The 16,807-nt window shown below is 34.4% G+C and overlaps 1 long non-coding RNA gene across 1 annotated transcript; it reads right to left on the bottom strand.

The window, feature by feature from the left end:
* Nucleotides 1–5,761: 5,761 nt before the first annotated feature.
* Nucleotides 5,762–7,222, bottom strand: LOC134240130 (uncharacterized). The gene is made up of 2 exons (XR_009986371.1): nucleotides 6,444–7,222; nucleotides 5,762–5,938 (listed from the first exon to the last, which is right to left on the bottom strand). It is a non-coding gene; the product is annotated as an uncharacterized LOC134240130 (long non-coding RNA).
* Between the last annotated feature and the right edge of the window lie 9,585 nt (nucleotides 7,223–16,807).

The raw sequence follows: 16,807 nt of genomic DNA, 5'->3' as shown, positions 1-16,807 counted from the left end.
CCTGGGCATTAAATAAACTAATCAAGTGCATAGTAAAGATGAAAATGATGCCTCTTCCAAAATTGTGAATTTCATGGCCCCAGGGTTAGGGGTTTTAGTGCTAGTGTGGGGCTATATAGATTATATAGTGAAATTTAAATGCATAAATTCTTCGAAATTCTTCTTCTCTGCACCTGGTCATTGAATAAACAAACCAAGTGCATCGTTAAGCTGAAAACGACTATCTCTTCTAAAATTGCGAATTTTATGGCCTCAGGGTCATGGGTTCTAGAGCAAGGGCGGAGCTATAAAGATAATATAGTGGAAATGAATTATTTCTTTGAAAATCTTCTTTGCTCCCGAGTATTAAAAAACTAACCAAGTACATAGTTATGTTGAATAAGGCTGTCTATTGAAAAATTGTGAATTTCATTGCCCTTGAGTTGGGGGTTCTGATGTAAGGCTTGGGCTCTTTTGATTTTAAAGTGAAAAAAAAACATGAATTCTGTATAAAACTTCATTTCAGCACAAGGGTATTAAATCAATGCAGGGAGTTCAAGCAAGTGCATGTGTAAAACACTGTGTGGTAAACAACTTGGCATGGGGCATTTAAATCCTTGCGACATTCTCAGGTAAGTATTTTCCCTCGAACCGAAAGAGAAAAGGCCATTAATTCACCATAAAACAGTGATCCTACAGTTCCCATCAATGAAAATATTACTGGTGGACTTTGTTTTAAGGCAGGTCCACATTTTTACGGATCCGGTTTTAATTTTACACACCAATGTAAAATTTTGATTATCCTTATCTATTGAAAAAAATCTTTTTGGATGATTGAAAATGATTTAGCAAGTATATATTTGTTCATTAAAGTGTCATTGTGCACACAATGCACTTTATGTACATTATTTATAGGAATAACCACTTTGCACTCTGTCCATAGGTTCAAAATGTAATTTAGTATATACACAGACAGAGAATTCTTAATTGCCTTTATGGACCTAAAGCTTTTTAATTTTTTTAAACAAAATAAATAGAGATGTATTTATCTTTAATTTTTAGCCTATATCATCTTTTTAAATTTACTTTTTAATAAGTTGTGCGAAGAATGATTAAAAAAAATAGATATTCCAAAAATGGGGGTATAGGTGTTCAAAAGGCTGTTTTGTAAAAATATTCTGGTCAACCATAATAAAGTATGTTTTTTTGCTAACCTTAGATATAATTCTTAATAATTGTGAAGAAAAAATAGCATATAAACATATAAGATTTTGAAAAATATTTAAAATAAAGATATTTTGAGCATTTGATCTGAAAGATTTTTACAGAATCAACATTAATTTTTTAGATTTTTCAAATAGAAATTTCAAATATTTTCTTGACAAATGAATATTTATGATTTTCCTAAGTTTTAACAATAATTGGATGTGATTTGGTACATAGCTAAATATAATATGATCCAATTCTATACGTTGAATTTTTGCTGTTGCATTTTTAGAGGTATATACTCCGAGACAGGTTGCATGAAAATTAACCTGCAAAGATATGTTTTTTTATGGGTGTTTTAGTTAGATAATGACTTATTCAAGATATTAAAATCAAAAAATAAAGAGTTTGACAGAAAATTCTGAAAGTACGGACCTACCTTAAAGACTCTATTGTTAAAGAAAATGAAACATCAAAGACTCTGTAACAAACACTGACCAAAGCTTCAAAACAGACTCCGAAACACAGACAAAGGAATTGCAAAGACTGCAAGATAAATGTATTCAGAATTATTTTCCAAACATAATTCCTGAAGACTTCAGAGGAGATGATCAGAAAACACAGGTTTCATCTCCTTTGCCGTACTCTGGCACTACCTTCTGACTACCTTAAAACATGGCACAGACAAGTTACATTACTGGGAAGGCAATAAACGCTCTAGATGTGCTGAAAAGCTTTACCATCAAAACGTTATAATGAAACCATGACCTAATAGGTCTCTACGACATTGTGACGAATTCGTGTTACTTATGCATGAGATTAAGATTGGGTATATTTCAAGAATATCTTGCAGACATATTCCGTGTATCAAAGACGACAGTTTTTCGTGTTCTGAACATTTGAATAACTTTGTTGTATGATCATGCAAAAGCTCTTATACCTTGGCCAACAAGAGAGTAGATATTATGTAATTCGAAAAGAAAGTTTTTCTATATATAAAAACTGTAGAATAGTAATTGATTGCACCGAAATTTTAACAGAAAAACCAACATCTTTACGTTAATGGAGAGGGCTTATATAGGCTATGCCTGCTGCCCAATCCATTTATGTAAATGTTACATAATAAAGTATGTTCAAATCAAATATCTTTATCATCCCAATGGCTCACCTGGTCCGAATACAAACATTCCAACAACTAGTTGTTGTAGCACCAAATGGACTGGTGACATTTTTCTCACGATTTTGGTGTGGAAATGTGTGCGACAGACACAAAGTTGAAAATGATGGTCTTTTACCTAGGCTGAATGCAGGAGATAGGATTATGGCGGACAGGGGGTTTACTATAGAGGACATTTCGCTCGTTGGTTTTGAACTTAACCTGCCGGTGCCCCCTCGGAAACCTGGATTCAAAGGAATGAGACACAAGGAATAGCTTCAGCCAAGAATTGTGGTAGAAATGTGTGAGGGTGTGGGTTATACACCCTGATGAACTTACAAAAATCAAAAGAAGAGATTTAAAATTTTAATATTTTAAACAAAATTAAAGAACAAAATGAATAGAAATTTAAGAAAGAAAATTAACCGAATAAAATAAATTGAAAATGTCTTTGTTAGTTGGTTCTGGTCAGTAAGTGCATTTTTGGTATGAATTGAACCCGTTTGCCCTGGTCTTTCCGCAAGTGCAGAAATCTTTTAGCAAAAGGCTTTTTCCAGTTTCTTTTATTATGGCTGCACGGTACACGGTACAAAAGTTGCTGCGTTGCACACTTGGTTCCTCTTGGGTTCCAGAGTCAATGGTCCGACACCAGGCTCAACACTTTGAATTGCCTTTCAATGAAACTAAATATTTATAATTATTTCACAATGCAAATTATTATCAAGCTTTCACAACGTTTTGTTCGTATATTGACTTTACATGTAGAGGGAATTTGAAATTTTTAGGTATTTCAATAGTGGTTACTAACTATGTTTGCTATTGAAATGCACTCTCAACCACTATTGATATAATTATTTCAAAAGTGGTCGTATTTCAGTAGTGGTTACTAACTATTTTTGCTATTGAAATGCACTCTCAACCACTATTGATAGAATTATTTCAAAAGTGGTCGTTATTTCAATAGTGGTTGCAACAAGTGGATCACTTAATTGTTAAGATTTTATGTCTATGCAGTAACTCCGCGGGCTGACTAATTAGCCAATGAAAAAGCGAGATTAGGTTTTAAGTAAGTTAGATCATATTAAGTAAAATTTTAGTGGTTAAGAAGGGCTCGGTCGCTTCGCTCCCTCCGCCCCTTCTTAACCACTAAAATTTTACTTAATATGATCTAACTATTACATAAAGTGACAAGAATGCATATAAAAATGGAAAGATGTGCTTAAAAACGTTTTGTTGACTTATTATATTCATGTACATTTTTTATAATATTGAGGTTCGTTTGGAACGGATACTCCAAACTCCCTTGTAAAAGAATTTTTAGATCATAAGGTACATCAAACACATTTAAGTTTTTTCTTAGTTTGTTTCTTTGAATGCTATATGCTGGACAATCCATAGAAAAAAATTGTTCATTATCTTCTGTATGGTAATTACAATTTGGACAAGATGCATCGGCTTTTATATAATAAATTTTAGGTGTGCATTAAGATTACTAGCTTTAGTACGTAGTTGACAGTGAAGTATATTCTCATTTCTGCTATCATAGTTGAAGTATTTACAACTGCTAAAAGGTTTATTTATTTTTGACTTGAAAATTGATAAAGAAGGTGACATTTTCACATGAGAACTAAGATTATTCCACAGTTTTATAGTTGAAGGAATAAAACTTTCATAGTATAATACAATTCTACATAATGGTAAAGAAAGATTATTACCATGTGATCTCAAACTATAAGAGTTTTGCACTGGTTGGAAGGGCTGTAATAATTCGTTGAGATAATTAGAGGCAATACCATGGAAAATTTTATAAAATAATATTAGTTTATGATTTGTTCTTCTCTGATATAATGGCTCCCAGCCGAGTTCGTCGTATAGATTAGATCTTGAGGAATTTACTCTCAGACAAGTAATAATTCTTGCGGCTTCTACTTGGATCTTTTCTAACAATTCTGCATTTTCTTGTGAGCAATTATCCTATACTACATCAGCATATTCAAGGATCGGTCTAATGAATGCTAGATATATCTTAATTAAAGAATTTCTATCTAATGTGTTTTAGTAGTCTTAAGATATTTAATCTCTTACAAGCTTATTCGTAAATAGAAATATGATTATCCAGCTACCATTGGATTGGAAAAGAAGCCCTAGATGTGTATGACTGTTAAGATTTTTCAATAATTTTTCCGCTTTCACCAAAATGAATGTCTGGGAAGGGTCGTTGCTTTCTTGTAAACTTATTATAAACATTTTTGTTTTATCAGCATTGAAGTCTACGGCCCAAGAGTTTGACCATTTCTTTATTTTATCAAAATCGGTTGTAAGAGATGATGTAGGAGTATGCTGCCCCCGTATTTACCACAAAACACTCGGCACACTTCTCCAATTATTACCCATCCCAAAGGCAATTCTTGTGCGAAGGGCGTTTGCCTGGGACCAATCGCCTGACTTTTAACATGGTGGACCTCTGGCAAATCTCGACCAACAAGAAAGGATATTTCTGCTGTTTGATCCAGGTCCGGTATATGGCACGCGATATTGCGTAGGTGTTGGTAATGTTTTGCTACCTCTGGAGTTGGAATTTCCGATCTATCGTTTGGCATATTGTTGCACTCTATCACTGGTGGCAAGTCGAACGTTTCACCATCATGACATATCTGAATACAGAGATCTTTGGCTCGTCTTGCCGACAATAGTACCTTTCCAGCACAGGAAGACAGTGCGTATTCAAACTTATCATCAGCCACACCCATTGCGTCAAAAAGAGATGAAGTACCAAGAGTCTTGTTGCTCTGGTCATCTAGGATGGCATATAACTCATTCTTCAGTACTGAGTTCAGATGTGTGACCAAAGGGTTATTTTTTAAAAATAATCAGTTTCATAATTTATGTATATTAATTGAGTCAGTACCCTTCCTGCTTCTGAAAAAAATTGATGGGAAGATAATCTGAAGTCTTAAAGAGGAGATAGGTGTCCAAATGTACAAGCATGTCTGAAATTTTATGTACGTAACTTGGTGTCCACAGTGACTGTTTTTTAAATCAATAAGCTATTCTTTTCTGGTGAATCCTTTTTGAAGTATATAAACACTAGTTTGCATGTTTTATTGCATGACTTATTTCTGCCTTATTCCATTATAATTAGAAAATATATCCAAGATTACCAATGGACACCGTTACTTACATAAGCACTAAACAAGTAACATGTTACTAGAATTTAACAAGTTGTTAAAATATGAAAATAATGTAATCAAAAAGGTATGATGAAATCATGTTTAATTTTTTATTAAATGGAATTTATTTAAAAAGTCACAATTTTTATTTATAGTTTCAAAAAAGGAGAAATTATGTAAGTCACATGGACACCTAACTCCGAATCAGGCTTTAAAAACGAACAAAAAAAATAACAAGACAATCGAACACTTGTCTTTAATACTTTTAATATTTCATTTCAAAGCTTAATAATAGACTAGTTTTCAAAGAGAATTAATGCAGACAAGTAAATTGTCAGATGGATTGCTAAATATCCTGGGTCTTCTATTTTGAGTCTTGGATCTTTGTGTCATTGTTACGAACATAATTCAGTCATTTCTTGTAAATCTGAAAGAAAAAAATATATAAAAAACAAAATATAACATGATGTAATCAACACATATGCTGTTTGATTATATTTATTATATATCCTTGATAAAACCAGAAAGAAGGCAATTAAAGTACAAATTATGTCACTACTTCAAGTTTTCGTGTCTCTGTTATGAACGTAATTGCGTAAATGATATGGCAATATTAAAACAAATATTCAAAAAGTATTCATCCTTTGATAAGAGCAGAACAAAACTAACAAATATAGAATAAAATATAGTACAATATAACTTTATCATTAATAGATTATAAATAATGCAAAAACACATGTTCGTAACAAAAGACGCGAATCAAAAGTCAAATGTTAAACCAAAAGTACTCGACTCGGACAAATTTATGCATTTTGTATGGTCATAAGCAACATATTTCAGTTTCTGATTAATGGCTACATGGTATAGAGATACAATGACTGTATTTATGTGTTAAAAATTCACTAAAATTGATACAATATGAAAATACTTACCGAATCTATTATGTACGTAACTTCTGTCTTCCACGTGGACACAATGAGCATCGCCATGTTTTTTTGCAGACAGCTGCGCAACCTTTCTACTTTCGTTTTCAATTTATAATTATACCACTGCTACGGACTTCCTGAGCCAAACTTATGATTCATTGGCTGTTATTTTAGCAATCATACTGAAAGCTATTATGTTCGTAACGGTCAAGACACCAAACATTTTACAATCAGAGATCATTTTAAAATTACAAAAAGAACTGAGTTATGTTCATGAAGCATATTGTTAAAAATAATTTATCATACATACTCATTGATTAAACACAGAAATTGAACTTGACAAATTATTTAATGTTTGTAGAGAGGTGTTAAAAAGTTCAATGCATATGGACACCATGCGTTACGAACATAAACCACAAATTTTTAAGTTCAGAAAAAAATAATTAGGATAATTTTAGCATGTTTGACAAAATAAATATATTATTTCATTTATATGCTAAGATAATGTACACATATATCATGCCAAATGGTTTTATTTTTAAATAAAACAACATCTTTATGCCTATTCGAAAATTATGTCACATTTTCTGCAATTGAAATCCCGTAAATGCAATACAACAATGATCAATATTTTTTTATTCCTCAACTCATATCCATAAAACTATTTATACTATATCCTTACACAAGTATCCAATCATATCAATATCAATCTATCTGCTTCCACTTTATTTATTGGAAAATAAAGGAGAAAAGAAATATATTTTAAAAATTCACCAGTATTGAAGAATGAGTTATATACTTTCACTGCCATGTCAGGATGTCCCTTCGGGAAGATTTGTACTAACACAGTCTTAGCACACGATCGTCCATTAAAGTTCTGACCACACAACTGGGTGCACTTAGAGACCAGATCATTGTTGGGCTCCCCGCCATGCTCCTTCCCAGGTGTGCCATGTAATGACTCCTTGACTGCTGTACTCTGCACTTGACCTTTATTGCTTTCAACCATATGAAGAGCTGTTGCATGACGCTGACTGCCACAATCTGCACAGTGTACAGAGGCTTGGCAGTCTTTAGCAGCATGAGTTGTGGTCAAACAATACTTGAAACAGATGTTCTTGTCGCGTATGAACTTCTTTCGGTCTCTGAATGGTTTTTTTGAGGAATTCCCTACATTGGTTTAGAGAATTATTGGAGTGATGAATGGGACACTTCCGTAACTGCCCCTGCTCTGAGTCTCCCTGAATTTCTGTTTTCCTTGTGTACACTGTGACTGTTTGCGAATGTCAGTGAGTGGCTTGGTTGTTCTTGACGGAGAAGCATTCTCATTAGAAAATGGAAGGCCTGGATCATTTAACATCAAACTCATATCTTTGATGAAATCGCAAAACACATTAAAGGGTGGAAACCCTACATCGTGAGCTCTTTTATATCTGGTTGCTCTGTCGCTCCATTTTCCTTGAAGATGGGTAGGTTATTTGTGTACTATGGGGATGATGCCGGCTGAGGAATCATAATAACTCAGGAGTTGCATGTATTTAGGAATTTGTTTCACTGCTTCTATTTCCATCAAAATGTCATACAAGTCATACAATTTCTTGCTATCCTTCACTGTTATCTTAGGAAAGTTCCCAACTTTGGTCTTTAACGACATCTCAACCATCTCGGCGGCCCAATATCTTTCTTCTAACCTCTCCCATATTTTCGCTAAGGCTCTCGTGGGATTCCCTATGTTTGAGATTCTTATGCTTTGTGCGAACTTGGATGACTCTGGCCCTAACCATTTAACCAGTAGATCGGACTCTTCCAGTGGCGTTGCTTCCAATTCAGAGGTTACGGCTCTAAAGGAGGTTTTCCACAGGGAATAATTTTCAGATCGGTCGTTGAAGCTTAAGAATCTAGACATAAGTAGATCTTTTTTCAACAGAAACTTGGTCAACTCACCAGCCATCCCATGGTTTTGATAATTGCCCTGTGCAGGTTTGTTGACGAGTCTAGACGGTGTCAGTTCCGGCAAGAAAGAAGGTGCGTTCGGATTCATCGGTGTAGATTTATAATGTCTATGTTCTTGTACCGGAGGAGGAGGCGAGATGTCAACGTGACCTGGGATAGGCATACTAGTGAAACTAAACTGGCCTGGTAGAGGCCCCTTTGTAGGAACTTGGCCTGGCTGAGGCTTAAGTGATCCAATGTCTTCAGGCAATGCAGGCATGAGTTGGCTCGGAATATGCTCACTCGAGTGTAGTGTAAGATTCTGCTCGCGGACAAAGCTCTTTGTCCTTTCTTGTTGAATTTCACTTAGATCTCCAACGCTGGATCCTTCAGTCTCTTCGAGCACGGCATTCAGTTCTGCTTCTGCTACAGCTGCTTCTTTCTGGGCTGTGAAAACCAAGAGTTCATTTTGTAAGTTTGCTTCTAAGTCGACAAATTTAAGTTTGGCCTTTGCTGCCTCAGCCTTTGCCCTTTGTTGCATTATCAAGCCAGAAGACGACAAGGAACTGAAAACGCTTGAGCTGTGCTTGGAACGTCGAGAATTTGCTGCTGAGCTTGGAGCCTTTACTTTGGAAGTCTTCAATAGGTGTGCTCTAGGATCTGTTGACATTGGGTTCAATTTTGGGATAAACACTAGGTTTGGGTTCATATTGTGAGATAGCAAATTCTAGGTTTTCTGGATGCATTTCTTTAGTCTTTGATATCGATTTCTGAATGTGTTGAAGTAAGATTTCGGTTTTTGTAATAGCAGTTTCCCTGATGAAACGCTCGGTTGAGGCTTGCATAAGTGTTTCCTCAGTGTTTGCTCTTTTACGAAACTCTGTTAAATCCTGTGAAATCCTCGAGTACTTTGATAAGGCTGACTCAGTTCTCTTTAGACATTGGTCAAGAATTGTCAAGTCACTGTGGTCTTGCAGCTCTTGAAATATCAGTGTTTCTTCTTCTATCATGTGTTCCACTTCCCTTAAAGTTCTCTCATATTTTCTTACTTGGGCTGTGTGATTTTCCTGTGCTCTTTCTGTGAGAACTCGTGTCCTCTTTCCTGTCCCCTCGCTCTGGACATCCTCGGAATTCTGCATCTTGAAAGCTGTCGATCTCATTTTCTTACTATGCTGCCCCCGTATTTACCACAAAACACTCGGCAGCTAGTTTACGGTCTTCATTTTAGCATAAGTTCGCCGTAAGAACTACAATAAACAAAACACTAATAAGTTCTTACATTCTCACCCATTCTTACATTCTCACATACACTAACACACACATACTCAGTCATTAATTAAAGTCACGAGATACAGAGTTATAAACTATAGAAAGTACCAAAACAAAGGTTGAAGAAATTCGAACTGTCCATGAATACAGGCTTTAAAAGAGTCAACATGCTAAAATATCACCTATCAATATGCCTAACTTTAACAAACAATATGATAATACAATTACAACGAGGTGCTTGACCAACTTTCTCAGCGATCATGTTCACATTCACATGGTAGATGCATTCCTTGCGCCTTTTTCACACAACGAACGATAACTCTCACACAGGATGCAGAAGTACAAAATTAGATAACTCGTTCCACTACAAGGAGTATTAATATCAGTGTTCACTATTGCAAACAATGATGTATCATCCGCGAATAATCGAATTTCATTATGTATGCCTTCATTTATATCATTAATGTATAATAAATTAACAATGGAACTAGCACAGACCCCTGGGGTACTCCTGCATCAACAGTTTTAAGGTTGAGGAAAAGCCTTCTACGTTTACTTTTTGTTGCCTGTCAGTAAGGTAGTCTTTAATCCATCCCAAAATATTATTTTTGAAGCCTAAGTTTTTAAGTTTAAAGATAAGTCCTTTATGCCAGACCCTGTCAAAGGCCTTTGAAATATCACAGAATATAAATCTTAAGTCTCGGCCTTTATCAAGATTTGACATAATTTTATATATTTCGACTAGTTGGTTTATTGTAGAGTCACCTGGTTGGAAGCCAGATTGATTTTTTCATATCAATTCGTAGCCTTATATATAATTGTACATATACTTTGAACATGATTTTACATATTGTACATATACTTTGAATATGATTTGAACAAACGAATCTACATACCTGTGGATGGTTCTTCAATAGTTTCATCTTTCCTGGCCCAGTGGTTTTTGAGAATATGTTTGAAAAATGCCATTTATTTTTCATAATTATCTCCACTTGGAAGAGGGCGTGGCGCTTCATTTGAACAAATTTGAATCCCTAAGGATACTTTTGGGCAAGTTTGCTTGAAATTGGCCCAGTGGTTCCTGAGAAGATGAAACTGTGAAAAGTTAACATCAACATCGACAGACAACGTAAAAATTTTGATCGTAAAAGCTCACTTGAGCCTTCGGTGAGCTAAAGAGCTGAGAAGATACAGGTAGCTAATTTCTTCTGGAATCCTTGCTGAAATTTTGTGTTGAAGTCAAAATTCTTTCGTTTTTGGTTCTTAGGGTATCTATTCTACTAGGTGTAGTCTTACGGAACCCTAGGTCTGTGCATCAGCTTATTATTGTCCTTCTGTTTGGGTTTCCGCAGATTTCTCACACCACATTGATTAAAGCTTACATACATTTCCATCAGCCTGATGGCATCAGGGAGGCTGGCTGTTTCTAAATTTCCTTACCTGGTCTAAACCTGAGAAAAGGAATGCTTTACCTCTCTGTATGTGTTTTAAAGCTCTTGCTTTTACGTGTTGCATGCATCATTATCCGTTCTGTAAGCTGGTCATATGTTGATCCTTTCGTCTGACAATTTTGCAGGAGGTGTAAATTCTTCTGCCGTTTCCTTTTTGGTCTCCGCAATGCGGAATAGTTTCAGAAAATTTATGTTGGGTTTCCGTATGCTGAAACGCAAGGGTATTTCTTCAAGGTTTTCGATAGCCAACTTTACTTTCTACTATTAAAGTATAAAAATACTATTTTCTTTAGGTTTCAGTTTCCGGATCTCGATTCCTTATGTTTTCCACTATGCTGAAACCACAATGAATTTCATTCTTTTTTTAAGAAATGAAAAAAACAACAACTTACTTTACCTTTATGTTTATTTAAATATTTTAAAAAATTAACGAAATCAAACATTTCAGAAAAAGTTTACGACCTGTGTCCGCTATGTATAAACTTCCAAGTAAGAATATCGATATCAAGTCAGAAATGACATTGTGTCAGTTGGATTGTACAGGTACTGGCAAGAGGTGTATTTATTTTGGGCATTTTAGGAGTTATAATAAATTTCTTTCATTTACGCTCTGTTTGTCTCGGAGTTGTTACTACTTGTATATTTATCTACGGTTATTCGTCGAACCCGTTTCATTAGTCTGGTAAGATATTTTTAGGTCACATGAGTCACTTCGTCCGTTGTCGTGCGTCGTGTGTTAACATTTGAACATTTTCAGCTTCTTCTCTGAAACCACTGAACCAATTTCAACCAAATTTAGTATACAACATCTATGGGTGAAGGGGAACAAAAATTGTGAATTTCATCGTCCCCGCCCCCCTGGGGCCTGAGGGGTGGGGCCAAAACCACTAAAATTATTGCAATATTTAAAAATCTTCTTTTCTCCTGTATATGAAGCAGGAAACTGTTGGCATGAATGTAATGAGCATTGAGTCCTTTACCAAAATTGTGAAATTCATAGTCCCATGGTCAGGGGTGCTAGTGCTAGGGCGGGGCTATATAGAGAATATAGTGAAAATGCATTATTTCTGTGAAAATCTTCTCAGCTCCTTGGTATTAAGTAAACTTACTAAATATATAGTTTTGATAAGCAACAGTGTCTCTTCCAGTTTTGTGAATTTTATGGCCCCAGGGTCAGGTGTTCTGGTGTTAGGGCAGGGCTCTATTGATTATATAGTGAAAATGCATTAATTCTTTGAAAATATTCTCTGCTTTTGGGTATTAAATAAACTAACTAAGCAAATTAATTCTTTGAAAATATTCTCTGCTTTTGGGTATTAAATAAACTTACTAACTAAACTAACTAAGCACATAGTTATGATAAGCAAGAGTGCATTTTTCAAAATTGTGAATTTTATGGCCCCAGGGTCAGGTCAGGAGTTCTGGTGTTAGAGCGGGGCTCTATTGATTATATAGTGAAAATGCATTAATTAGTTGAAAATTTTCTTCCCTGCTTCTGGGTTTTAAATATACTAAGTACATAGCTATGATGAGCAAGAATGCCTTTTTCAAAATTGTGAATTTTATGGCCCCAGGGTTAGGGTTCTGGTTTTAGGGCAGAGCTTTATTGATTATATAGTAAAGATACACATATTCTTTGAAAATATTTTCCTTTGCTTCTGGGTTTTATGCCAATGATCCAAGTATATATATACTCACCGTCAATGAAAACACAACACTCTAATTTTAGGGTGAAATGTATATACGGGTTATAACTACGTACCAAAAAAGTAAGGACATCTTTTTACTTTGCCAAATCAGTTAATTAACGGTTGAATGAATTTCTTTCCTCTACCGGAAGTTGCTTTTTAGACCTCTTAACAGAAATCAAATTTTTACTTTTTTGATAAAATATTTTTGAAATGAATCAAATCAAAATAAAATATTTGAGGTTTTTAATGTTTTCAAGCTGTTTATCATAAGTAATGTACTAAAATCCCGGGGGAAAAATCCTTATTTCTTTACCGGATGTGATGCCTATATTTCCTCAAAATGACTGGTTTTCATCGCTAATGCTGGAGATTCTCAAAATAAAGAAAAAAAGAGCTGCAGATGCAAATGTACAATATTTAACCACTCATCAGGCTCATGTGTTTCAATGGCATAAATAACAGTTTCTTGACCGGAAGACCAAGAGTTACTATACTACGCCAAGTTAGAGAAAATTCGACCACAGTATCTGAACAACAGGCAATTAAAAATACCAAAGAATATTTATTTCGCTCAGATAAAGACATTAATAAACCTAATGCATGGTAGAAATCGGACTGCGTACATTTATGTTGTACGTGGCGGAAGAGCATGTTTTGATTAAATTGTTGGAATGGGGGGGGTATTTAAATGTTATCTGTTCAGGGGGCTAAAAAACCAACTTTCGGTAATGGAATGAAAACCATTCAACCATTAAATAACTGATTTGGCAAAGTAAAAGATGTCCTAACTTGTTTGGTACATAGTTATATCCCGTATGTAATTTTTCACCCTAAAAGTAGAGTGTTGCGTTGTCATTGACGGTATATTTCTGAGTTATATTTCTGATGAAGAAAGATGCATCTAGCAAATTGATTTTAATGCCCCCTGGGTCAGAGTTGGGGGAAGGCGGTGTGTTACATAGTCTGAAAATAAATTAATGCTTTTGCAATTTGCTCTTTGGTGTTAATCAACCATTTTATGATAAAATTTGCAAAATTTTGAAATATGTGGCCATTGAGTCAGTGGTTCCTTTGGGTTGATGTGCACAACTGGGTATAAAGTGGAAGTACATTTTCTCTTTGTTACTCTGATCTTCCTCTGGGTATAAAGTAAATAGAGTTAGCATGCTAAGTTAATAATTATGATAAGCAATGGTGCCTCTTTCCAAATTGTGAATTTCATGGCGTCTGGTTTTAAACACGAACCAAATTTAATTGTTTGAAAGTTGTTACACAATTCTCAGATGACTTATAAGACCCGTGGTCCTCTTGTTAGACAGTCTATAGGACATTGCGTCCAACAGATTTTTACCTGTTTCGCCAACTCTGGGCATTTGCTTTATTGTACTTCAAATAGAAAATAGTTTTTTGATATTCACAATTCAAAGGTATAGAAAGATTGGTACAAATATCTCCAATAGTGTGTGCATCTTTTGATTCATTCAAACCAAAATGATACTATTTAAGAAATGAGCAACGTTATTTAGTGAACACTAAATAATCGTTGTTTATTACTTATATTTGCATTCTTTGATGGTGTCAAGTATATCAGAGGAAATCCTGGTTTACACGAGGATGTGGCTTGTTGTCTTCAGTAAAGAAAAACACACGACTTTAAAATTCGTATACCTTTTCATTGCACCTTTTCTCTAAGAAATCACAAACAATTTATTAAGTATTAGCCTCTTTTAAAACACAGTTGTCAGATACAAGCTGTGCCGTCCTCACATTCTCTTAATTTTTGTTTTGATGCAGATGTGACATCATCGATCAACGTTAATGAAATCCTCTGACAAAAATCAATACTGCATGTAATTTAACCTTATGATAAAAAAGAGATTGCTGTAATAACATTATAACTCCAGAATGCTATATGATTTTTTTAAAAAAAATTTTCTATTTGTTTTTAAGAGTTGAAATCTTTCTTGAATTTTGCTTTTTATGAATGTTTTATCACCCAAGTGTAAAGAGTTCCTTGTATAAATATGTATAAACATGCAAAAATACGATAAGAAAAAAAATATGGCAGTTCTCTTCAATTTTTAAAAAGTTTTATTATACAATTTAATAAATACATTGACCAAAATTAAATTTTTAAAGATATAAATCAACAATTTTAAATTGTTTTAAATTTCTTTTTTTCCCTAAAATATTATTGAAAACTTGTATTTATTCCGTCTACGAAACATTTCTTATATATACTTCTCAACACGCTTTAGAAGAGTAGTAGAGCTAACACTACACGAATGTGAAAGAGCAATTGCATTCATAGGGCCATCCTTAAAAATTTTCTTTTTTGCAGTAACGCGCCTCATGATTTTAGGTGTGAGTAGGTAGGTAATTTTTTTTTTTTTGAAGACAAAATGTCGGAAATAAATTTCAATTATATAGAGGTATTAATAAATTATCTCTTAGATTTCACCTTAAAAATCAAACAAGAAAGTTAAAGCATTCTAAATGAATTCAATATTTTATTGCTCAAATATCAGAACACATCAGTTCTTTTTAGGCAAACAACAAATGTGATTTTTCCCCAAGAGATTTACATTCCGATCTCGAAAACATCAGACGATGTATCTGTAAGGTGGAACTGACACACAATATTTTGGACTAGTAATTTAGATGTTTTTCCTTTCAAATTCACTGTAACTGACAGAACTATAGAGTCAACATTTCCCTCAACCTTCTTGGGCACAATCTCTTAATTTGTAGATCACGATGACATTTTAATAGTACTGAGGCGTAAAAGAATATGAATCAGATAAAAACGGCATAGGTGCAATGGAGACGTAAAAAATATCAGTTGGATAAAAAAGGAAAATGGATATGTAAAAAAAAGAAAGATTTTTGAACCAATAAAAAAATCCAGTCGGGTGGATTTTGGTGAGTCGGTCGCGTTACCGCAAAAAAATATTTTTTTAAGGATGGCCTAGGAGGAGCAGTTGCGTCTATAATGCAATGAATGCAGTTAATGACTACATGTTCATAGAGGGTGAGAGCGGTGGATATGCAAATATTAATGTATATTTGAGCATTCTTCATTGAACATGCCTAAAATTTAAGCAAGTCACCTACCGGTACTTAAGCTTCAAGAGTTTTTTTTTTACACCTGCTTAATATGGCTATTTTTTTCATTGACTTCTACGATCAAACTTCATATCTTATTTCAGACATCCCTCCTAGCTGAAGTCGTTAATCTTGCGGAAGAGATCGTCATAGAAAATCATTCCAGAAAGAAAATTTTGAAAAAAAAGACTACCTGCTTACTGACAACACTGATAGCATAAAATTAACAGCCTGGGAGGAGCATACGAAACAGATGGAACTCGGGAAAACGTATGTTTTCAATAACGTCACAGTTAGAATTTGGGATGATGTCAAGTTTATAACGACGTCTGTCGACACTTGTATTACACCAGAAAAAGACTTCGGTCCTATGGCAAATGTCGAAAACTTCGATGACAAGAAAGAAAAATGCAGTTACCTCCGTCACTTGTGAAGAAAAAACCAGCTGCCCTCTTATCAATGTTTCAGTAGAAATCAATGAAGATCTTCCGACATTCAAATGTTTCAAGTGTTTTATGCGACAAAAAACTGTAAATCTGAAAAGGACATTAATATGCGAAGTCTGTGTAGAGGGGTCAAAAAAAAAATAATCAGTCCCAACTTCACTTCTGAAAGAAAATATCACAAAATCTTGCTCCACGGTTGATTCTTATGAGGATGCCCTCCTTGCAGAAAATATTACGCTAGAGGTTCATGGAAATTCTGTTTCCAACATTACAAATACTTAGAAACAAAAGGATGAAGACAACTACACGGTGTAGAAGAAACACATTTTTGTTGTTTTTTTTGTTAGTATGCATATTTTATTTTAGAATTGATGAGAAACCTTCATCTACAATTTTCCTGTCAGAGAATAGAGATTCATTATACATTAACTTTGAACTTTTGTTGAATTTCAACTATTGTGTATATGCATGTACAT

Source organism: Saccostrea cucullata, unplaced genomic scaffold (assembly GCF_032062105.1).
Source record: "Saccostrea cucullata isolate Sc308-1 unplaced genomic scaffold, CSIRO_AGI_Scuc_v1 ctg1084, whole genome shotgun sequence".
Taxonomy (NCBI): domain Eukaryota; kingdom Metazoa; phylum Mollusca; class Bivalvia; order Ostreida; family Ostreidae; genus Saccostrea; species Saccostrea cuccullata.
The sequence above is the reverse complement of the archived record's forward strand: the minus strand, read 5'-3'. Positions and strand labels throughout refer to the sequence as shown.